The sequence below is a fragment of the Muntiacus reevesi genome, chromosome 9 (assembly GCF_963930625.1).
Source record: "Muntiacus reevesi chromosome 9, mMunRee1.1, whole genome shotgun sequence".
Taxonomy (NCBI): Eukaryota; Metazoa; Chordata; class Mammalia; order Artiodactyla; family Cervidae; genus Muntiacus; species Muntiacus reevesi.
Genome location: NC_089257.1, coordinates 38,207,721 through 38,229,818, shown reverse-complemented (window position 1 = coordinate 38,229,818; position 22,098 = coordinate 38,207,721).

Below are 22,098 nucleotides of genomic sequence, written 5' to 3'. Positions count from 1 at the left end.
GGAAATCAACCCTGAGTATTAATTGGAAGGACTGATGCTGAAGCTGAAGCTCCAATACTTTGCCTATCTGATGTAAAGAGCCAACTCATTGGAAAAGGTCCTAATGCTGGAAAAGATTGAATGCAGGAGGAAAAGGGGTCAATAGAGGATGAGATGGTTGGATGGTATCACCAACTCAATGGACATGAGTTTGAGCAAGTTCCGGGAATTGGTGATGGACAGGAAAGACTGAAATGCTGCAGTCCATGGGGTCATGAAGAGTCAGGTACAACTGAGCAACTAAACTAAACTGAACTGAACTGAAGGAACTACCCCTAAAGAGCCTTATTTGCATCTAAATTGACTAAAACGACAAAATTCTGTATTTCATATTGATGCTGTAATGGGATGAGACTTTTGAGGGTCTTGGAGGAGGGTGAGAGTATTTTACGTGTAGGAGAGTTTTAAGTCACTTGGGTTAAGAAGGCAGATACATTCAGTTCAGTTCAATCACATCCGACTCTTTGCGACGCCATGAATCGCAACACGCCAGGCCTCCGTGTCCATCACAAACTCCTGGAGTTTACTCAGACTCATGTCCATTGAGTCAGTGATGCCATCCAGGCATCTCATCCTCTGTCGTCCCCTTCTCCTCCTGCCCCCAACCCCTCCCAGCATCAGGATTTTTTCCATTGAGTCAACTCTTTGCATGAGGTGGCCAAAGTACTGGAGTTTCAGCTTCAGCGTCAGTCCTTCCAGTGAACACCCAGGACCGATCTCCTTTAGGATGGACTGGTTGGAACTCCCTGCAGTCCAAGGGACTCTCAAGAGTCTTCTCCAACACCACAGTTCAAAAGCATCAATTTTTCGGTGCTCAACTTTCTTCACACTCCAACTCTCACATCCATACATAACCACGGGAAAAACCATAGCCTTGACGAGACGGACTTTGTTGGCAAAGTAATGTCTCTGCTTTTTAATATGCTATCTAGGTTTGTCATGACTTTCCTTCCAAGGAGTAAGTGTCTTTTCATTTAATGGGTGCAATCACCATCTGTAGTGATTTTGGAGCCTAAAAAATAAAGTCTGACACTGTTTCCACTGTCTCCCCATCTATTTGCCATGAATTGATGGGACCAGATGCCATGATCTTAGTTTTCTGAATGTTGAGCTTTAAGCCAACTTTTTCAATTTCCTCTTTCACTTTCATCAAGAGGCTTTTAAGTTCCTCTTCACTTTTTGCCGTAAGGGTGGTGTTATCTGCATTTCTGAGGTTATTGATATTTCTCCGGGCAATCATGATTCCAGCTTGTGCTTCATCCAGCCCAGCGTTTCTCATGATGTACTCTGCATAGAAGTTAAATAAGCAGGGTGACAGTATTCAGCCTTGATGTACTCCTTTTCCTATTTGGAACCAGTCTCTTGGTCCATGTCCAGTTCTACCTGTTACATCCTGACCTGCATATACATTTCTCAAGAGGTGGGTCAGGTGTTCTGGTATTCCCATCTCTTTCAGAATTTTCCACAGTTTACTGTGATCCACACAGTCAAAGGCTTTGGCATAGTCAATAAAACAGAAATAGATGTTTTTCTGGAACTCTCTTTTGCTTTTTTGATGATCCAGCAGATGTTGGCAATTTGATCTCTGGTTCCTTTGTCTTTTCTAAAACCAACTTGAACATCTGGAAGTTCACGGTTCACTTATTGCTGAAGCCTGGCTTGGAGAATTTTGAGTATTATTTTACTAGCGTGTGAGATAAGTACAACTGTGCGATAGTTTGAGGATTCTTTGGCATTGCCTTTCTTTGAGATTGGAATGAAAAGTGACCTTTTCCAGTCCCGTGGCCACTGCTGAGTTTTCCAAATTTGCTGGCACATTGAGTGCAGCACTTTCACAGCATCATCTTTCAGGATTTGAAATAGTTCAACTGGAATTCCATCACCTCCACTGGCTTTGTTCGCAGTGATGCTTTCTAAGGCCCACTTGACCTCACATTCCAGGATGTCTGGTTCTAGGTGAGTGATCACACCATCGTGATTATCTGGGTTGTGAAGATCTTTTTTGTACGGTCCTTCTGTGTATTCTTGCCCCCTCTTTTTAATATCTTCTGCTTCTGTTAGGTCCATACCATTTCTGTCCTTTATTGAACCCATCTCTGCATGAAAAGTTCCCTTTGTATCTCTAATTTTCTTGAAGGGATCTCTAGTCTTTCCCATTCTGTTGTTTTCCTCTATTTCTTTGCATTGATCAGCCTCTGAGATGGCCTCCAATAATCCTTACTTCCAAGTATTCATAGCCCTGCAGAGTGTGTGACTTCTAAGACTAATTAAAAGCATTGTGGCTTCTGTCTCACTCTCTCTTGAATCACTTACTCTGGCAGAATCCAGCTGCCATGTCATGAGAACAGATCCCCATCATGAGGAACTGAGACCTCCTGCCAACAGCCAAACTTCTCGTCAAACTTTAGATGTTGCAGCCCAGTCTGATGTCTTGATTCATGAGAACTCTGAGCCATGATCACCTAATTAAGCCACTTCCAAATTCTTATTTATTTAATTTTGAGGGGCTACTCTGGTCTTTGTTGCTTTGCATAGCCTTTCTCTAATTGTGGCGAGCAGGGGCTACTCTTTGTTGCAGTGCTTCGGACTCTCATTTCAGTGGCCTCTCTTGCTGTGGAGCATGGGTTCTAGGGCATGAACTTCAGAAGTTGTGGCTTATGGGATCAGTAGTTGTGGCACTCTAGCTTAGTTGCTCTGTGGCATGTGGAATCTTCCTGGATCAGGGATCGAACCCATATACCTTGCATTGGTAGGTAAACTCTTATCCACTGCTCCACCAAGGAAGTCCCCAAATTCTTGACCACAGAAAATACATGAGACAATAAATGTCTATTGTTTTAAACCACTAAGTTTTGGGGTAATTTTTTATGTAGAAATAGATAATTTATACTCACACTTGGACTGTTAACCTCGAACTGTTACAGATGATCTGTTTAGGAGACTTCCTTGGTCATCCAGTGGTTAGGAATCCGCTTTGAAGAGCAGAGGACATGGGTTCAATCCCTGGTTGGGAAACTAAGATCTCACATGCAGTGGAGCAGCTAGGCCTGTGCACCACAACTGCTGAACTCAAGCACCACGATTAGAGAGTCCGTGTGCCACAACAAAAAATCCCACATTACACAGCAAAGATCCATGTGATCCTGAGCACCACACCTAAGACCCGACACAACCAAGTAAGTAAATAATAATAATAATGATTTTAAAAGATGATTTGTTTATGTCCCACAGCAATTGAAGTTTCATCACTGCTAATACAAAGCTGTCCCTCTGACTGAGACCTTCCATGAATTCCACCACACTCTCCCCACCACGTTACCTGGCTGTCTCCCATTCATCCTCCAGGACTTATCTCAGCTGTCTCTCCATCTCTAAGAAGCCTCCTGTTTCCAAGGACAGAGAGTCCCTGCATTATCCTCTGCAGCAGCACTGGTCACCCTGAGCAGTGACCAGCTATGTCCACAACTGCCTTCTGTAGGAGATGATAATGTCCTTGAAGGCAGGACCCCAGGTACAAAGGCAGACATGAGATGGGTAGGGAGAGTCAGTGAGTGTTTTCTAAACGACTGAATGAGTTAGGAAACACCGTCTCACCCCTGATGGTCTTGGTGAATTTGGAGGGCGTCTGTAGAATGAAACTTCTGTACTGATGAGATCTTCAGGGACCTTACTGAAGACTCAAAGGACCCTTAGAGAACTCTTTTCTTATGCCCACAACCAACTCAGAAAATAGACACCTCTCAAGGAAACCTTCAGGAACATTTCTGGGGCTCACAATTGTAAGCAACAAAAACATGACAAAATTTCTGGTTTTAAAAGAAGAAATTTATCTAAGAACATGTGAAAGATACTCAAAAGCATTCCTCGTTAGAGAAATTCAAGTCAAAACCACAATGAGATACCTCTTCAAACTCACTAGGATTGCTAATAAGTAAAAAAGACAGATAAGAATAAGTGCTGGCAAAAATGTGGAGAAATTGGAATCCCCATAGATTGTTCATAGGAAAGAAAATGGTGTAGCTACTTTGGAAAACAATCAGGCAGGTCCTCATAAAGTTAAACATAGAGTTAAACATAGAGTTCATGATTCAGAAATTCCACTCCTAGGTTTGTGATCATGAGAAATTAAAACATATGTCCACACAAAAATGTGTACATGATTAATCATAGAGCACTATTCATAATGGCTAAAGAGTAGAAACAACCTCATCAACTAATGAATAATATATATGTGATATATCCATACAATGGAATGTATCAAAAAGGAACAAAATTTAATGGAGTGCTGGTACAACATGCCACAACATGGATGTACCTTGAAAATACTAAGCTATGTGAGAGAAACTAGTCACAAAGGACTATACATTGAATAATTACACTTATACTGAGGCAGGAGATAGACAGGCCCCAGGATAAGCAGCTGAACTCTGTCCCCTATGGACAAATACTCCAAGATAAAGATAATGGCAGAAGCAAAGATGCTGAAGCTTTAATACTTTGGCCACCTTACGTGAAGAGCTGACTCACTGGAAAAGACCCTGATGCTGTAAGAGATTGAAGGCAAGAGGAGAAGGGGATGACAGAAGATGAAACGGTTGGATGGCATCACCAGCTCAATGGACATTAGTTTGAGCAAACTCAGAGAGATAGTCAAGGACAGGGAAGCCTGGTGTGCTGCAGTCCATGGGGTTGCAAAGTCAGACACAACTGAGCAACAACAAGAAGCAAAGAGGAGCTGAGTCCTGATTAGATAAGAGATAAAGAGACTACATATTTCCCATTCTTGAGCTGACTACACATGTGCAGAAAGGCTCATCAAGGGTCAAAAAGGCAGTGGGTGTTACTCCATAATAGGTGATGTCAACCTTCTCATAGGCCTCTGCGCTGGAATCCATCTTGGCTGAGAGATGTACTCACACAGGGGAGGACCCTGGGTTAAACCAAATGTGGACTCAGAGCCAGGCAAAGTAAGATGATTGATCAGAGAAAACCCAGAAGAACTGCCCCATATAAGTGATTTAAACTATCATGAAGATGGCACTCTCTCTGAGCCTGCCTGTGTATGTCTATCCAATGTACTTTATTCCTTCTAATAAACACTTGGCTTGTTTCACTACTTTCTGTCTTTGTTGAGATCCATTTCTCCAAAGCAGACAAGACAGGGCGTGGTCAGTAGCCACTGGTCTGTGTGGTTTAGTGGTGAGGATTCAGCGTGCCCTCATCTGTGGCCTGGCTTCAATCTCTGGTCAGGGAACTGAGATCCTGCTTCAAGCCACCTAAGATCCTCAGGCCACCCGAGATCAATGTGAAGTGTCCAGAGTAGGTAAATCCATGAATACAGACAGTGGATTAGTGGTTGCCTAGAGATGAGAGGTTGTAGTTGAATTGTCCCCCACAAAGACATGTCAAAGTCTTAAGCCCTAGTCCCTGTGAATGTGACCTTCTTTGGAGACAGGGTCTTTGCAGATATAATTAAGATGAAAATTAAGATGAGGTTACACTAGAGTAGGATGGCTTCTTGAACTAGTATGACTGGTGTCTTTATGAGAAGAGACACACAGAAAAAGAACACCATGTGAAAACACAAGACATGGGGAGAATGTCATATGACAATAGAGGTAGCAATTGGACCGATGCACCTACAAGCCAAGGAACACCAAGGACTGCTGACAACATGAGAAACTAAGAGAAAAGCGTGAAACAGACGCTCATGGAGAGCTGCAGAGAGCACGTGGTGCTGCCAGCACCTTGATTTTGGACTTCTAGCCTCCAGAGCTGTGAGAAAATAAATTTCTGGTGCTTTAAGTCACCCAGTTTATGGTACTTAGTTATGACAGCCCTAGCAAACAAACCCAGGGATCTAAGAGGAAATGACGCGGGACTGCTTAAGGATCTGGGCTTTCTTTGTGGGGCCATGATAATATTCTAAAACTGTGCTGGACTTCCCTAGTGGCATAGTAAATGAGAATCTGCCTGCCAATGCACAGGACATGGGTTTGGTCCCTGGTCTGGGAGGGTTCCACGTGCCACGGAGCAACTGAGCCTTTGAGCTGCAACTTGTGAAGTCTACTCGCCTAGACCCTGTGCTCTGAAGAAAGAGAAACCTGTGCACCTCAACGAAAAGTAGCTCCCACTCACTGCAACTAGAGAAAGCCCATGTGCAGCAACAAAGACTTGGTGCAGTAAAATAAATAAATAAATAAAATTTAAATAAATTTAAATAATAAATTTTAAACAAATAAAGTTGATTGTGGTGGTAGTTGAACAACTCTGTGAATATACTCAAAACCATTGAATTATTTATTGAGACATATTAATAAACCTGTTATATTTTAAAAACAAAAAATACTATCAGGGATCTCACAGATTTAATAAGAGGTTTGCAAAACCAGATATGGGGGCAGAAATACCACCCCAAATCAGATAAAACTGATCTGGGGAGAACTCCACTGTTGCTTTCTCAAACCCTAGCCACTACAGACTTTTAAAAAATTATTACTAAATGAACGAGGTCCTCATATATATATATACATGAAAGTGAAAGTCTCTCTGTCATGTCCGAATCTTTGCGACCCCTATACAGTCCATGGAATTCTCCAGGCTAGAATACTGGAGTGGTAGCCTTTCCCTTCCCCAGGGGAATCTTCCCAACCCAAGGATCAAACCCAGGTATCCCGTATTACAGGCAGATTCTTTACCAGCTGAGCCACAAGAGAAATCCAAGAATACTGGAGTGGGTAGTCTAGCCCTTCTCCAGGGGACCTTACCGACCCAGAAATCAAACTAGGGTCTCCTGCATTGCAGGAGGATTCTTTACCAACTGAGATATCAGGGAAGTCCATGTATATATATATATATATGTATATATACACACACACACAATGTATAATTTAGCATATCTTTTGTTTTCTTCATAGTTTTATCAAATAGGAATGTATCTTTAAATTATATTATTTATAATATAATATACAATACATGCATATCAATTGTTTTCTTCTGTTTTTGAGCTTTGTATAAATGGATTCAGAGTGAAGGAAGGGAAAGGCTACCCATTCCAATATTCTAGCCTGGAGAAAAAACTGTACCCATTTAAAATATATAGTTCGATGAACTTTGCCAAATGCAAATATCCTGTGTAGTCATTGCCATAATAAGGATGTAAAATATTTCCATCATTGCCCAAAGTTTCCTTGTGCCCCTTTATAGGGAATTCCTCTTCCATCTCCAGCATCAGGCAACTACTGATTTGCATCCTGTCCACTTCCTGAGCCTGGTTCTCCAACCTTTCCATCAGTTCTATAAACCACCTATCACCCTTCTAATAAATCCCCTTCTTTTAAGTGAGCTGAGACTGATGTCTGCAATCATAACCAAGCAGCCTGACTGATAAGACAGGCAGAGAGCAAGTTGGGGGCGGGGGGTAAATCCACTCTGAAGCCACTTATATAAAGTTCAGAAACAGAGGAAAACAACTGATATGCATGTATTATATTGCATTATAAGTAATGTAATTTAAAGATACATTCCTGTTTGGTAAAACCATAAAGAAAACAAAAGGTACACTTGTGATAGTCTGGATTATGGATTAGCGAACATTCACTGCACCTCCCTCCGCCGGGAAGGACGGTACTTCCCCGCACTACTGAGGCTGCGCTCAGCCCCGTGACTTGCTTTGGCCAGTGGGATGTTAGCAGGTAAGCCAGGAGCAGAGCCTTACATGTGCTTGTGCTGTCGGATGTGGCTCTCACACTTCACTGAGCTGCCAGAAGAAGAAGAGGCCCCAGGTAGACTTTGATCCAAATAGGATGAGACATGTAGAGCAGACTGGATCCAAATCCAGCCAACCCATAACCTGAAGCACATAAAACTGGTCTGGGGAGAACCCCACAGTTGCTTTCTCAAACCCTAGCCCTAAATGAAGTAGGTCCACACCTCACCACACCCAGCCTAGGCTGTGCATGCATATATGCTCAGTCACTGTGGTTGTGTCTGACTCTATACGATCCTACAGACTACAGCCCCCAGGCTCCTCTGTCCATGGGATTCTCTGGGCAAGAATCCTGGAGGGAGTTGCCGTGCCCTCTTCCAGGGGATCTTCCCGACCCAGGGATTGAACTCAAATCTCCAGCATCTCCTGAATTGGTAGTTATATTCTTTACCCACTGAGCCACCTGGGAAGCCCAGCCTAGGTTGGTGTGAAGCATAAGAGTAAGATAATTAATGCTCATTGGATTTTGAGGCAATACGTGGAATTTTCTGACAACAACCAACGAATACAGGTAGCAACAGCAAATTCAGGAAGGGAAAGGAGGGAATACAATCAGGACTTTCAGGTGTTAGCAATGCTTCACTTCTCAAGCCAAGTGGTAGGTTCACAAGTATTCATCACATCGTTATTCTTTAAGCCGTACATATCCATTATACATACCTGGTTTAAAAAAAAAAAAGTAACACAAGTTGAGGGCCAAGGCCTACGATAACCTTTTGTGTACCTCAGTGGGTAGGCAGATTACTGGACTGGTGCAAGATGAGGATGGAGGGGGCTGGAAGGAGTGGAGCAAAGAGAAGGACAAAACCAGTGCAAAATGGGTAAGCCAGTGGCTGGATTTGGGTGGTAGAATATTTGGAGATTTTCTTTTCTTCTTTATCCTTCTCTGGATTTCCCAAAATTTTCTGAAATGTTTATATATGACCTTTGTAATCAGAGATGAGAACAAAAAAATACAATGGCAAACAAAGGCAGTCACTTCCCAACAGGCCTACTTTCTTTCTCCCCACTGGTAGGATGAATCATGGCTGGTAGGATGAATCACGGCTGGTAGGATGAATCATGGCTGGTTCGAACCAGCCTCTGTCCCTTGCAGTCGGTTTAGTGGAACCTGTGTGCCCCACCACTGACCAGTGGGATGAAAGTGGAGGCCTCCTGGTGGGAGGTAGGAGCAGAATTTTAAGAAAACCTTCCCTTCCTGATAAAAAAGAAGAATATATAGAGAAAGACAAGGATAGGGGTGGGGGAGATCTTGTACAATGTTGGGTAATGCTGTGATATTTGCGTCTGCAGCAGCCATCTTATAACCTTGAAGGAAGGTGTTGCCAGGGAGGGTGGCTGGGGGGAGAGACAGCAAGGTCCTGAGTGACAGGCTGAGCCACTGAGTCAAACTAGGGGCTGTTCAGTTGACTTCCTATTAAACAAGATTATAAAATGTCTATGGCTTAAATCACTTTCTGTTGGGAAAGCCCCAAACATCCTGACATGGAATATCTTTTTAAGTCTGCAGAGACATAACTGGATGGCCTTCGATGGAGGCTCACTACACCCCCTAGACAGCCAGTTTAGCATGTCTGTGTGAGCCCAGGGGTGTCAGTCACTGGGTTCAGGTCCCCCTTTTTAATAAGTCTACTCCCTTGACAGGGGAGCTTCCAGTGTGACACAGACCCATAGCTATTCCCTTCCCCAGACTCGCTCTACTTAAAAGTTACTCTTTTAAAATCATTCATGTCAGCAGAATATGTTCCTTCTCCACTTCAGCACTGCAGGAACAGGGCCATGTCTACTGGGTCTCTGACTATGGTGCAGTGGGGTAAAGAGAGTTCCAAGGATTGGAACTTGTACCTGATTTCTCTACTTGTTTCTTTCCCCTATTATACACCTGCCCTGCTGAGTGGAGCTAGTGGTGTGTGTCCCATAACTTCTTTGTGTGACAAAGCATTAGGCAAAGAGGAGACTATAAGATAGGGACAGTAAAGTAGCCAGTAAACCAGTCCATCCTAAAGGAAACCAACACTGAGTATTCATTGGAAGGACTGATGCTGAAGCTTCAATACTTTGGTCACCTGATGCAAAGAGCCGACTCATTGGGAAAGACCCTAACACTGTGAAAGATTGAAGGCAAAAAGAGAAGGGGTTGACAGACGATGAGATGCTTGGATGGCATCATCGACTCAATGGACAGGAGTATGAGCAAACTCAGGGAGATAGTGAAGGACAGGGAATCCTGGTGTGCTGCAGTTCCACGGGGTTGCAAAGAGTGGGACACGACTGAACAACAGCAAAAGTAGCCATAAACTAGAATTGACCAGTGTCAACATCAACTGATTCCAGTCAGCTTTGTCCTCTCAACCAGACCTGCTCCTCAAGCTACATACAGGGTAAAGTCCCAGGTGTGAGAGGCAGGAGGCAAAGCCTTCCCAGCAGCACCGCCTACTCATGGAGACCTCCCCAGCGGACACACTTTCCATGGCTCTTCATCTACCAGGCCTCATCTCAAGAAATCACCAGTTCCTTCCTCTTCCCACGTAAATCACACGATGTCATTTCTTTGTCAAAACCCCTCCAACACTCTCCAGCACACTCTGTGTTCATGCCTATCTTCCTCTCTGTGCTGCTCACTTGGTGGGTCCTACCCTGTGAAGTGTTGGGCCATAAAGAAAGCTGAGCACTGAAGAATCGATGCTTTTGAACTGTGGTATTGGAGAAGGCTCTTGAGAGTCCCTTGGACTGCAAGGAGATCCAACCAGTCAATCCCAAAGGAAATCAGTCCTGAATATTCACTGGAAGGACTGATGCTGAAGCTCGAATACTTTGGCCACCTGATGTGAAGAGCCGACTCATTGGAAGAGACCCTGATGCTGGATAAGATTAAAGGCAGGAGGAGAAGCGGATGACAGAGGATGAGATGGTTAGATGGCATCACCGACTTGATGGACATGAGTTTGAGCCAACTCCGGGAGTTGGTGATGGACAGGGAAGCCTGGTGTGCTGCAGTCCATGGGGTCGTGAAGAGTTGGACACGACTGAGTGACTGAACTGAACTGAGCCTGGGAGGTCCAGGGCATCTGTGGCCATGTCCTCTGGTTTTTGCAGAAACTTCCCACACCTCTCCCACAGGACCTGAGAGGGGAGAGAAGCTCCAGAGAAGTGGGGCTTCAGGGTTTCAGCCATGTGGGCCCACCCAGGGCCAGTTCTGAGAATGTCAAGGCCAGGCTCTAGCAGCTGCTGGACTTTCAGGAGGGACCTTCAACTGTGCTTCCCTATTCCCCATCTTGACCCTTCTCCCCATGAAGGACAGGCTGCTGGTGGCAATTATCTACTAGCCACTACAGTACCTTTAGAAGTGCTACTCAAGCCCGGGACTGTCGACTAGAAGGGTTGCTCTAGAATGCCGGTCAAGGGGCTTTCCTGATTGTCCAGTGGCTAAGGCTGTGAGCTCTCAATGCAGGAGGCCAGGGTTCAAATCCCTGGGTCAGGGAACTAGATACCATAGATCACAACTAGAGATCCCGCATGCCACAACTAAGACTCGGTAAGACCTGGCACAGCCAAGTAAATAAATAATGAATAAAAAAAATAAAGAAAATGCCAGTCCAGGGAGTTCCCCATGGTCCAGTGACTGAGACTCCAAGCACCTGAACGAGGGGCCCTGGTTCCTTTACTGGCCAGGGAACTAGATCCCCAGTGCGGCAGCTAGAAAGATCCGACAAGCCACAACTAAGACCTGGGGGAAGCCAAATAAATAAATGATAAACGAAATAAAATGCCAGCCTAGGGAATTCTCTGGCAGTCCAATGGTTAGGAGCCTGTGCTTTCACCTTTAGGGCTTGGGTTTAATCCTTTGTCAGGGACCTAAGATCCTGAAGCCATGCGGCAGGTCCAAAAATAAATAAATAAATAAATAAAATGCCAGTCTAGAATGGAGACCAGTTTATCTAACTCTTCACCTTAACTGAAGCATTGGTGGTGGTCCAGTTGCTAAGTCGTGTCCGACTCTTGCAATCCCATGAACTGTAGCCTATCAGGCTCCTCTGTCCATGGGATTCTCCAGGCAAGAATACTGGCGTGGGTTGCTATTTCCTTCTCCAGGAAATCTACCCAGTAATCGAACCCAGGTCTCCTGCATTGCAGGCAGATTCTTCACCAAATGAGTTACAAGGGAAGCCCTAAAAATGAGAACACTGGTGGTGGCAGTAGTGGCTTAATGGAAAGTCTTAATACTGACTTGGGTGCCCGCTTTGGTGCAGCAACCAAATATTGACCACAAGGGGGCAGCAGCACATCTTCGCAACTGGAGGGGTTTGGCTACAACCAGGAACACCTCAAGATGCTTTCACCCTGCAACAGCAAAAGAGCCAGATGGAGGTCTGCGGGTACCCTGGTGAAGGCAAATAACCTGATGTGCCTTTAAAATGACATTCTTTAAATACTTGCTTAAATGCATTTAGTGGGGAGGAAAAGAAACTACTTTTCTGTTAATAAATGTATGTAAATAAAAATAACAACAAACACATATGTAAATATAAAAACATAGATACATTCCTTGTGGTCAGCAACTAGGAGGGGGCTTGAAGGAGGCTGGTGCTGTTTCTTGATCTGGGTGCTAGTTGCACAGCCATGTTCACTTTGTGAAAGTTCTCTAAGCTGGACCATTATGATATATGTACTTTTCTATAGATATGCTATGCTTCAAGAAAAATTAATAAAACATCCATGGTAATGATGAGTCAACTAAAAACTGTACTTACTTTGTTCAAAATAAGTGATTTATGCACTGAATGTAGCATAAAAGTTTTTGAGAATAAATAGGTAATATATTCACAAGGTTCAAAATTCAAATCCTACAAAAAGGTGAATGAAAAGCTTTCTCCCATTCCTGTTCTTCAGCCACTGAGTTCCCTCCTGTAACAGTTATCTATTATTGTGCAATAAATCACTCCAGGACTTAGGGGCTTGAAGCAACAACCACTTGTTTGCTCGGAGTTTTGTGGGTCAGTGATTTGGGCTGGACCCAGCTGGGTGGTGCTTCTGTTGGTCTCCCCCGGGGTGAACCATGCTGCTCACTCCCTTGGCAGATGGACTGTGGCTGTAGCTGTCAGATGGCCTCACTAGCATGTGTGTCTGCCAGCTGGGCCTCTTTCTCTTTGTGGGCTCTCGTTCCCTGGGAGGCTGCTTCACATGGTGGTTTCAGGGCAAGAAGAAGGAGAGGAGAGAATTTATAAGGATACTTAAGGCCTAGGCCCAGAGCTCAAACATCACTTCAGTTGCATTCTGTTGGTCAAAGCAAGTTACCAGGCCAGACAACTGTGAGAGGGGGAGAAACAGACTCCATCTCTTGATGGTAGGAGCAGTAAAGTCACATAGCAAAAGGTCATGCACACAGAGACTGGATGAAATTCGTGGCCAATCTATCACATTTGCTTGCCATGGACTTTCTCGTACAGCCTTCTAGAAATATTTTGTACATATTTAAACAAATCATACATACATGTGCATATATATATGTACCCATATATATGCAGATGCCTCCACTTCAGGCTAGAAGCCTGAGAACCTTCCCCAAATTCTCTCTTTCTCTCAAGATTTATGCTCAATCAGCAGGTTAATACAATCTCCAAAATTTACATAAAATCTATCCACTTCTCACCACTTCTATCGCCATCTCTCCCTTCCAAGTCACTTCCACCTCTTCATGCTTGGCATGGTCTCCTAACTAGTCTTCCTGCTCCATTTTTGTCCCACTTGAAGACTCTTCACCTAGCAGGTAGCTTTTAAAAATATAAATCACATCATGTCATTTACTTGACAAAGATTTTCCAAGGGCTTCCATTTCACTCAGTGTATGTTTGCTCCTATTTTCCTCTCTGAACATCCTCATACCAATCTCTCCCTCTTTGTTCACTAAGGCCCAGCCTCTCTACTCTCAAACACACCAGGTTATTCCCTGCCACAGGGCCTTTGCATCAGCTGTTTATTCAGCCTGGGATGCTTTTCCTTTTGGGGTCTGGCTCCTTTTCCTCATTCTTGACACAGCTTAGACATTACCTCCCTTAGAGGTAACCCTAACCAGCACTCCCCCTTCCACAGCACACTATTTACTTCCTTTGGAGTTTATCCTATTGTCTTGCTTATTTGTTATTTTTCTTATATTTTTCCTCTCCCCTCTTTCTAGAATGTGAAGACTTTGCTTTCTCATTAATGGATCACTTGAACATAGCACAATGTATGGTCCATAACAGGAGCTCAATAAACATGTGTGGGCTGAACAAAGAAGGTTAAGGAGGACATGGATTTGACGGACTCTAATAGGGAGGGAGGCCTTTAACTATGAGAGAATGGAAGAAGCTCATGACTCAGTTTGGGGGTTCAGGGAAGGCTTCCTGGGGTGGAAATCTCTGAGCTGTGTTTAGAGAGACACATCAGTGTGTGTTGGCTCATGGGTCACTTTAACAAGTGGAAGAAGCTGGGGTAGTACTTATGAGCACCCATTCTAGAAACTGTTTTTGTTTCTTTCTAGAAGAGTGCATTTTAATCTGAGGTCCACGGACCCATAAAATTCATGAGGCCTCTGTAGTAAAATATATATATATATTTATTTGCATTAACCTTTAATGTAATTTAGCATTCCCTTCTATTACAAACATAGGCAAAGAAGTCCATCATTTGTCCTCCCCACTGCCCTTCCTCCCCTCCTGCCTTTTCTTTCAGAAACAGAATCTGCCCTAGATGGGCACATGGCAGAAGGTGGCCGATCAGAATCCTCCCCTGGAACGTTTTCCTCTGGAGCTGGCAGATAGGAAAGAACGGAGCAGACACACAGAGGCCAGAGGCAGGGAGAGAGAACACACTTTTCGCTTAAGCTAGACCCAGCTTTCTGGATGTACAACTAGAAGCTCTGCCTAATACAGGCCATTTTTTAAAGTTTCTCCTGATCAGGCACTCTTATCTGCAGTGGGATGGGATTTATGACATTTTTATGACTAGATGATAAGTGTATGTTAGAATTCATGTCTAAATTATTCATGCCCTTATTGCTAAGGCATAAAACTAAAATAGAGTCTCAAAAATACTTGCTGTTATCACAAGGTTTTCTTCCTACTTGGGATGGGTTTCTCAGGCAAGAGGAGTGTGGCCTTCCAATACAGTGCAAGTCACTGCCTTGCACAGTTCACCCTTGGGGATGCGGGGCATCTTCCCTCCATCTGAGGGCATCCCTGTCTCAGGGCACCAGGGCCACGAGCCCTGACCTGTGCAACCTATCTAACCAGTGTACTGGAAGTGTCAGCAGGAGGCTCAGACACAGACCCACGCTCAAGGCTGGATAGCCACGTCCATGAAAGATAGGCGAGAGCAGAAGCTTCTTGGGATATTCACCATCATCAGTTCACTTCCTGCTCGTACGGGGTTCAAGGACCCAGGAAGTGTTCTGAAGGATGAGCAATCACAGGCTTTTTCAGGCTGGGTTTGGTTTCATGGGCTTCCCTGATAGCTCAGTTGGTAAAGAATAACGCCTGCAATGTGGAAGACCTGGGTTCAATCCCTGGGTTAGGAAGATCTCCTGGAGAAGGAAAAGGCTACCCACTCCAGTATTCTGGCCTGGAGAATTTCATGGAATCGCAAAGAGTCAGACACAACTGAGCAACTTTCACGTTTCACTTGGGTTTCATTAACAGCAAGATTCCCTCAAAAATGTAGTAGACCTCTGATCTGCTCGGTTCTAGTCAGTTCCAACGTGAGTAACTATAGTCAAAGGTCTTATCCAGACATGGTTTTCAAACCCAACATTCTGCTCTTCTACTTTCTCGCCATTTCTTCAACTGAATGATGGCTCTCTTCAGGCCATCTGAAACAACAGTCTTGGGTGGCCTTCCAGCACCATTCTTCTCTTCTTCTTTTCTAAAATTTATTTATTTATTTCTGGCTGTGCTGGGTCTTCCTTGCTGTGAGAGCTTTTCTCCAGTTGTAGCAAGCAGGGGCTGCTACTAGCTGTGGTGTGGGGCTTTTCATTGTGGTGGCTTCTCTGAGCCGCCAGGGAAGCCCACACCATTCTTTACCAACAGGCTCGCGGCTTTTCTAAAGCAGGCACTAGCCTCAGCTCCTCCTAAGGCTGCCATTTTGCCATTACCACACATAAGTGCTTCAATGAGGAAGCACCTGGCTTTTTAAACTCCACAAAGTTTAAAATTACAAGATTCTCAGTCAACCTAGATTACAGGTTATAGCAAACAGTTCCTCCCTTAGCAAAGTTGTACAGAGGAGCTAGATCTAGTTTGAGCTTCTCTATCTCTTTCTCTCTGGTAGGACTTTGCTAAAAGTAACATGAAGGAGCCAGAAAACACCAACATTCTAAATTTCCCCATCTTTCCCTATTGCTGCATTGCATTGCTACAACCTCAATTAGATCATAACACGCCTCCAAGGTGAGGTAATGTGTGTCTGAAGATTGCCTCCAATGAAACACACCTCCCAGGATTCACAGCTTTATATAGTGCTCTTTATTTATTTATTGGCCATGCCTCACAGCTTGCAGGATCTTAGTTTCCCAACCAGGGAACCACTGGCCCACCCGCACCCTCCCTTTATATCTGGGCTGGCACAGTGAATCACGTTAAAGCCTTACGAAAGTCTGACAGCTGTTACTTTTGCATACTTGGGGTCCAGCTATTGTGTAAAGAAGCCCAAGCTGTGGCACATGGCGAAAGCAGTCCCAGCCCTTCCAACCGTCCCACCAACGTGCCACACATGTGAGTGAAGTCATCTTGGATATTCCGTCCCCTGCCACCATCTGCCTGAATCCTCATCAAAGACCCCTGTGAGACCGAAAGACATGTCTGATACCCTGGTAATGCCTAACCACGTGATTTGGTCCATCTTATGGCTTAACAGGAAACAAGCTAGGGAAAGAAAATCTCAAATGTAGATCAAGATAAGCCAATCTCTTATAACATGAGAAAGATCCTGTTTCTAGAAGCAGAAACTAAATCCATCAAAAATACAAGTGGGAGGGCTTCTCTGGTGGCTCAGTGGTAAAGAATCTGCCTGCCAGTGCAGGAGACACCGGTTCCATCCCTGGTCCAGGAAGATTCCACATGTCCCAGAGCAACTAAGGGTCACTGCCGCAACTACCGAAGCCTGTGCACCTTAGAGCCTGTGCTCCACAAGAAAAGCCACTGCAATGAGAAGCCCACGCACCACAGGGAAGAGGAACCCCTGCTCGCCACAGCTACAGAAAACCCTGTGCAACAATGACCCAGCACAGCCAAAAATAAATAAATAAAATACAAGTGGGGGTATTTCTCTGCTGGTCCAGTGGGTAAGACTCCACATTTCCAATGCGGGGGACATGGGTTCAATCACTGGTCACATAACTAAGATCCCATATGCTGCACAGTGTGGAAAAAAAAAATACAAGTGGAAAGAGCAAAAGTAATACTAAAGACTCCAGTCCTTCCTAAAGAACTCCAGGACATCTGTAAAGAGTCAGATCAAGTCTCTGGAGGAATGTTGGCTAAAGATGAAAGACCTAACAGTTCCACTTGGAGAAGAGAACACGGGTAATGACTTGGACTTGGGAAATGGAGACAGTACTTATGACCAGACCAGAAGAGCCAAGAGAAATTTGACTGACGTTGAAAAATCAAGTGTGTATTTAAACAGCCAAGATGGAGAGAGAAATCAATTCTATGACAACATCACTAAAGAAGGAAACACAATCATCGAAGGCTAATCATCTTAGAAGTAGTCAAGCTGAGCAAATCTTGACTTTTGAAAAAGTGTAGAGTCTTCAGAGAAGAGGAAATGAAGTGACTGAACTTTGTCAAGAGAAAGAAATGGAGTCTCTTAAGAAATTACCTGTCCAGGAAAGTCATTACTTAGAGCAAGAGGAAGCAAGTTCTGAAGCAAATGACCAGGTGAACACACAAATGAAGAAGTAAAGACTTTCAGACAGCATGTCAAATACAGTTATGAAAACCTGGAAGGCATCATTTGTTCTCAAAACCAAATTATTTCCCTTGAACCAAAAGGTCCCAATCATTGAACAAGAGCGTAGCAAGTGGAAAGAAACCTCTCCATGATCCAGATGGAGCATTTTCCAGGGAGTATTTGCAACCCCTCACCTCTGGGTATGGGGTACCGTTTCTTCTGAGATAGGAAGGTCTCAACACCCCTCCCCTCAGACCTTCTCCTGGGCTGCCAGGCTTTCTTCCTCCGTTTCCAAATCTGGTGTTTCTAATAGTTTCAAATGGGGAGTTCTGACAAGAAGATATCTTCTTCCCTGTATTAGGGCTCTCCAGAAAAACAGAGTCAGTAGGTTATACATACATATAAAGTGATTTATCTCAAGGAATTGGCGGTTGTGAGGCTGGCAAATCTGAAACCTGCAGCCCAGGTCAGCAGACTGGAAACTCTCAGGCAAGGGCTGAGACTACAGTCCACAGACCTTACAGTCATCTTCTTCAGGGAAAGTGAAAGTGAAGTCACTCAGTCGTGTCTGACTCTTTGCGACCCCATGGACTGTAGCCCACCAGGGTCCTCCATCTGTAGGATTCTCCAGGCAAGAATACTGGAATGGGTTGCCATTTCCTTCTCCAGGGGATCTTCCTGACCCAGGGATTGAACCCAGGTCTCCCACATTGCAGGCAGAAGCTTTACCCTCTGAGCCACCTTAAGGCCCTTCAACTAATTGGATGATTATCACGGATAATCTCCTTTACTTAAAGTCAGCTGATTGTGGAGGTTAACCACATCTACAAAATAGCTTCACAGTAACACCGAGATTAGCATTTGATTGAATAACAGAGTATTATAGCCTAGACATAAACAAAAGCACCGCCTCTGTTCCAGAAGCCTGGATGAACCCCTCAGCACTGGTTTTCCCCCAAGAGGTTGTAGTCCTTATCCTTCCTCATGGGTTGGGTTTTTCTCTGGACATTCCTGTCCAGGAAATGGAAGTACACTACTTTCCAGGTTCTTTGAATAGGCATGTAACCCTTCTACTCAAACCCCTGAAACACTGCAAGGCCATTTCATTTTTTTTCCTTCAAAATTATTTGAGAATTATCTACATTTTTTAAGTTAGAACACTCCTTAACACCATACACAAAGATAAGCTCAAAATGGATTAAAGACCTAAATGTAAGACCAGAAACTATAAAACTGTTAGAGGAAAACATAGGCAGAACACTCTGTGACATAAATCACAGCAAGATCCTCTATGAACCACCTCCTAGAATAATGAAAATAAAAACAGAAATAAACAAGTGTGACCTAGTTAAACTTAAAAGCTTTTGCACAGCAAAGGAAACTATAAACAAGGTGAAAAGACAACCCTCAGAATGGGAGAAAAATAATAGCAAATGAAACTGACAAAGGATTAATTTCTAAAATATACAAGCAGTTAATACAACTCTATACCAGAAAAAAACAAACAACCCAATCAAAAACTGGGGAAAAGACCTAAAGACATTTCTCCAAATATACAATGACTAATAGGATGCTCAACACCACTGATCATTAGGGAAGTGCAAATCAAAACCACAAAACAACACTTTTCACCTGCTAGGGTGGCTATAATCAAAGAGAGATAATCTTACAATATGAGACTTCCCTGGGGGTCCGGTGGTTGGGACCCCCTCTCCCCCCGCCCACTTCCACTGCAGGGGGCAAGGGTTCAATCCCTTATTGGGGAACCAAGATCATGCATATCATGATACATAAGCAAAAAAATTTAAATATAAATAAATGAAACTTAAAAAAAGAGACAATAACAAGGGTTGGCGAGGATGAGAAAAACTGGAAAGCTCACAGATTGCTGCTGGAATTGTAAAATGGTGCAGCCACTTTGGAAAATAGATTGACAGTTCCTCAAAATGTGAAACAGTTACCAACTGATTTAGCAATATCATAGGCAATAGGAATATAAACATACCTTCTCCCAAAAACTTGTACATAAACATTCACAGCAGTATTGTAAGATGGAAACCACCCAAAATGTCTATCAACTAATCAATGGATAATAAAACATGGTTTAGAATGCTATTCACCAATAAGAAGAAATCAAGTACAGTTAGTCCTCCATATTAGCAGCAGCAGCACCTGGGAATTCAATCAATCACAGATCAAAAATATTACAAAAATTCCAGTAAGTTTCAAAGAGCAAAATATTTGTCTAGGACAGGCAAATATTACATAATTGTAAAAACATTTACATTATATTTCCAACTATTTACACAGTATTTACATTGTATTAGGTATTATAAGTAATCTAGAGATGATTTAAAGTATACTGATGTGGATGTGTGTAGGCTATATGCAAATATTATGTTATTTTATATAGGGACTTGAGCATCTGAGTGTGTGTGTTGTGGGGAATCCTGGAACTAATTCCCCGCAGATACAGAAGGTCAACTATACTTATACCTGCTACAACATGGATGAACCAAGAAAACATTAAGTGAAAGAAGCCAATCATGAAAGGTCACATATGTGAGGGCCTTTCAGGTGGTGCAGTGGCATAGAATCTGCCTGCCAATGCAGGAGACTCAGGAGACGTGGGTTCGATCCCTGGGTCAGGAAGATCCCCTGGAGTAGGAAATGGAAACCCACTCCAGTATTCTTGCCTGGAAAATTCCATAGACAGAGAAGCCTGATGGGTTACAGTCCATGGAGTCGCAAAGAGCCAGACATGACTCAATGACTGAGGATGTATGCATGCACATATGCAATGTTCAAAATAAGCAAATTCATACAAAGTAGTGGTTGCCATGGGACTTCCCTGGTGTCTAGTGGCTACGACTCCACACTCCCAATGCAGGAGGCCTGGGTTCAATCTTTGGTCAGGAAGCTAGATCCCATATGCCACAACTAAGGCCCAGTGCAGTCAAATAAAGAAATACTTAAACAACAGCAACCATAACCACGTAGTGGTTGCCAGGGACTTGGGGGAAAGGGGATTGAGAGTGGCCACTAGAGGACGCAGAATTTCTTTGGGCTGCACTTCACAGGCCTACAAGGCCCATGCTTGCCCAGCTTCAAGACTGAAGATCCCAGAGTCAGCAACAGAAACACCAGTGGTTTAAGGATGGGGGGAGCTTACATGTCTGAAGCAAGGTCCTGAAGCAGTACCCCATGGTGTGTGGCAGAAAATGGGCAGGAGAGGACCTGGCGGCAATCTTCACTCCAGAGGGGAAGGGAAGGTTATCAGTTATATGGGAATTGATGTCAGGTGGGCTCATTAGTTACCAGGGAAACCAGTAAAGAGCACACCCCTCACTGCCCCTTTGCTAAGAACAATCACCAGTTGGGACCTGGGGCAAGTAGGTAGGAAGGTCCAGGATTTGAGTGGTGAAGCAAGCACTGGTCAGGCAAGGGATGTACAGAGAGCAAGAGAACAGCCATCTTGAATGTCTTAACCATGTAAGTTTCCTTTGAGGGTAATGCAAATGGTATGTGAGAGTTCCCTGGTTGCCTAGTGGTTAGGATTCTGGTCTTTCCCTGCTGTGGCCTGGATTCAATCCCTGGTTGGGGACTGAGATTCCACAAGCCAAGAGATGCAGCCAAAAAAAAAAAAAAAGAAAGAAAATGATCTGAGACTAAATAGTGGGGATGGTTGCACAACTCTGTGAATTTATCAGAATAGGGAATTGTGTACTCTAAAAGAGTGAATTTCATAATATGTAAATTATATCCCGCTAAAATTATTATTAAACTTTTACATAAGAGGTTTTACTTTTGCTCCAGTTGCAGTTTGATATAAATCTCAGAATTTTTTTTTAGTAAATAGAGATGATATAAATCATTCTCATTATACTACTTTCTAGAAAATGTAAGTAGTAAATTTTAATTTCATAAGCCAGCCCACTATTCTCTAAACAATATATTATCTGAGAGCTGTTCATCCACCAGAGACATTTGAAATAACAAAACACTCTCTCTCTGCCAGTGGTTCTGTGTACCACAGCTACAACAGAAATATAAAAGTTACTTATCGGCTTGTTAGTCTTAATATATTTTAGTTGATTAAACAGTCTCTCAAACCCATCACTTTGTAGAGCTATGATTCCTACTATGCTCTCACTGCTCTTGCTTGTCAGTCCATACTCTTTCCACTCATCTGCACAGCTGTGAACATTAAAAACAGTCTCAATAGCAATCATCATAGCTTCAAGCATCTATGAAATCCCAAGAATTATACGTAAAATGTGACATGTGTGTGCATTTTTTCCTGGGCAGAATACAACATTTATCAGCTTCTCAAAGAGAGTCATTGACCAGAATTTCAGAGGTTG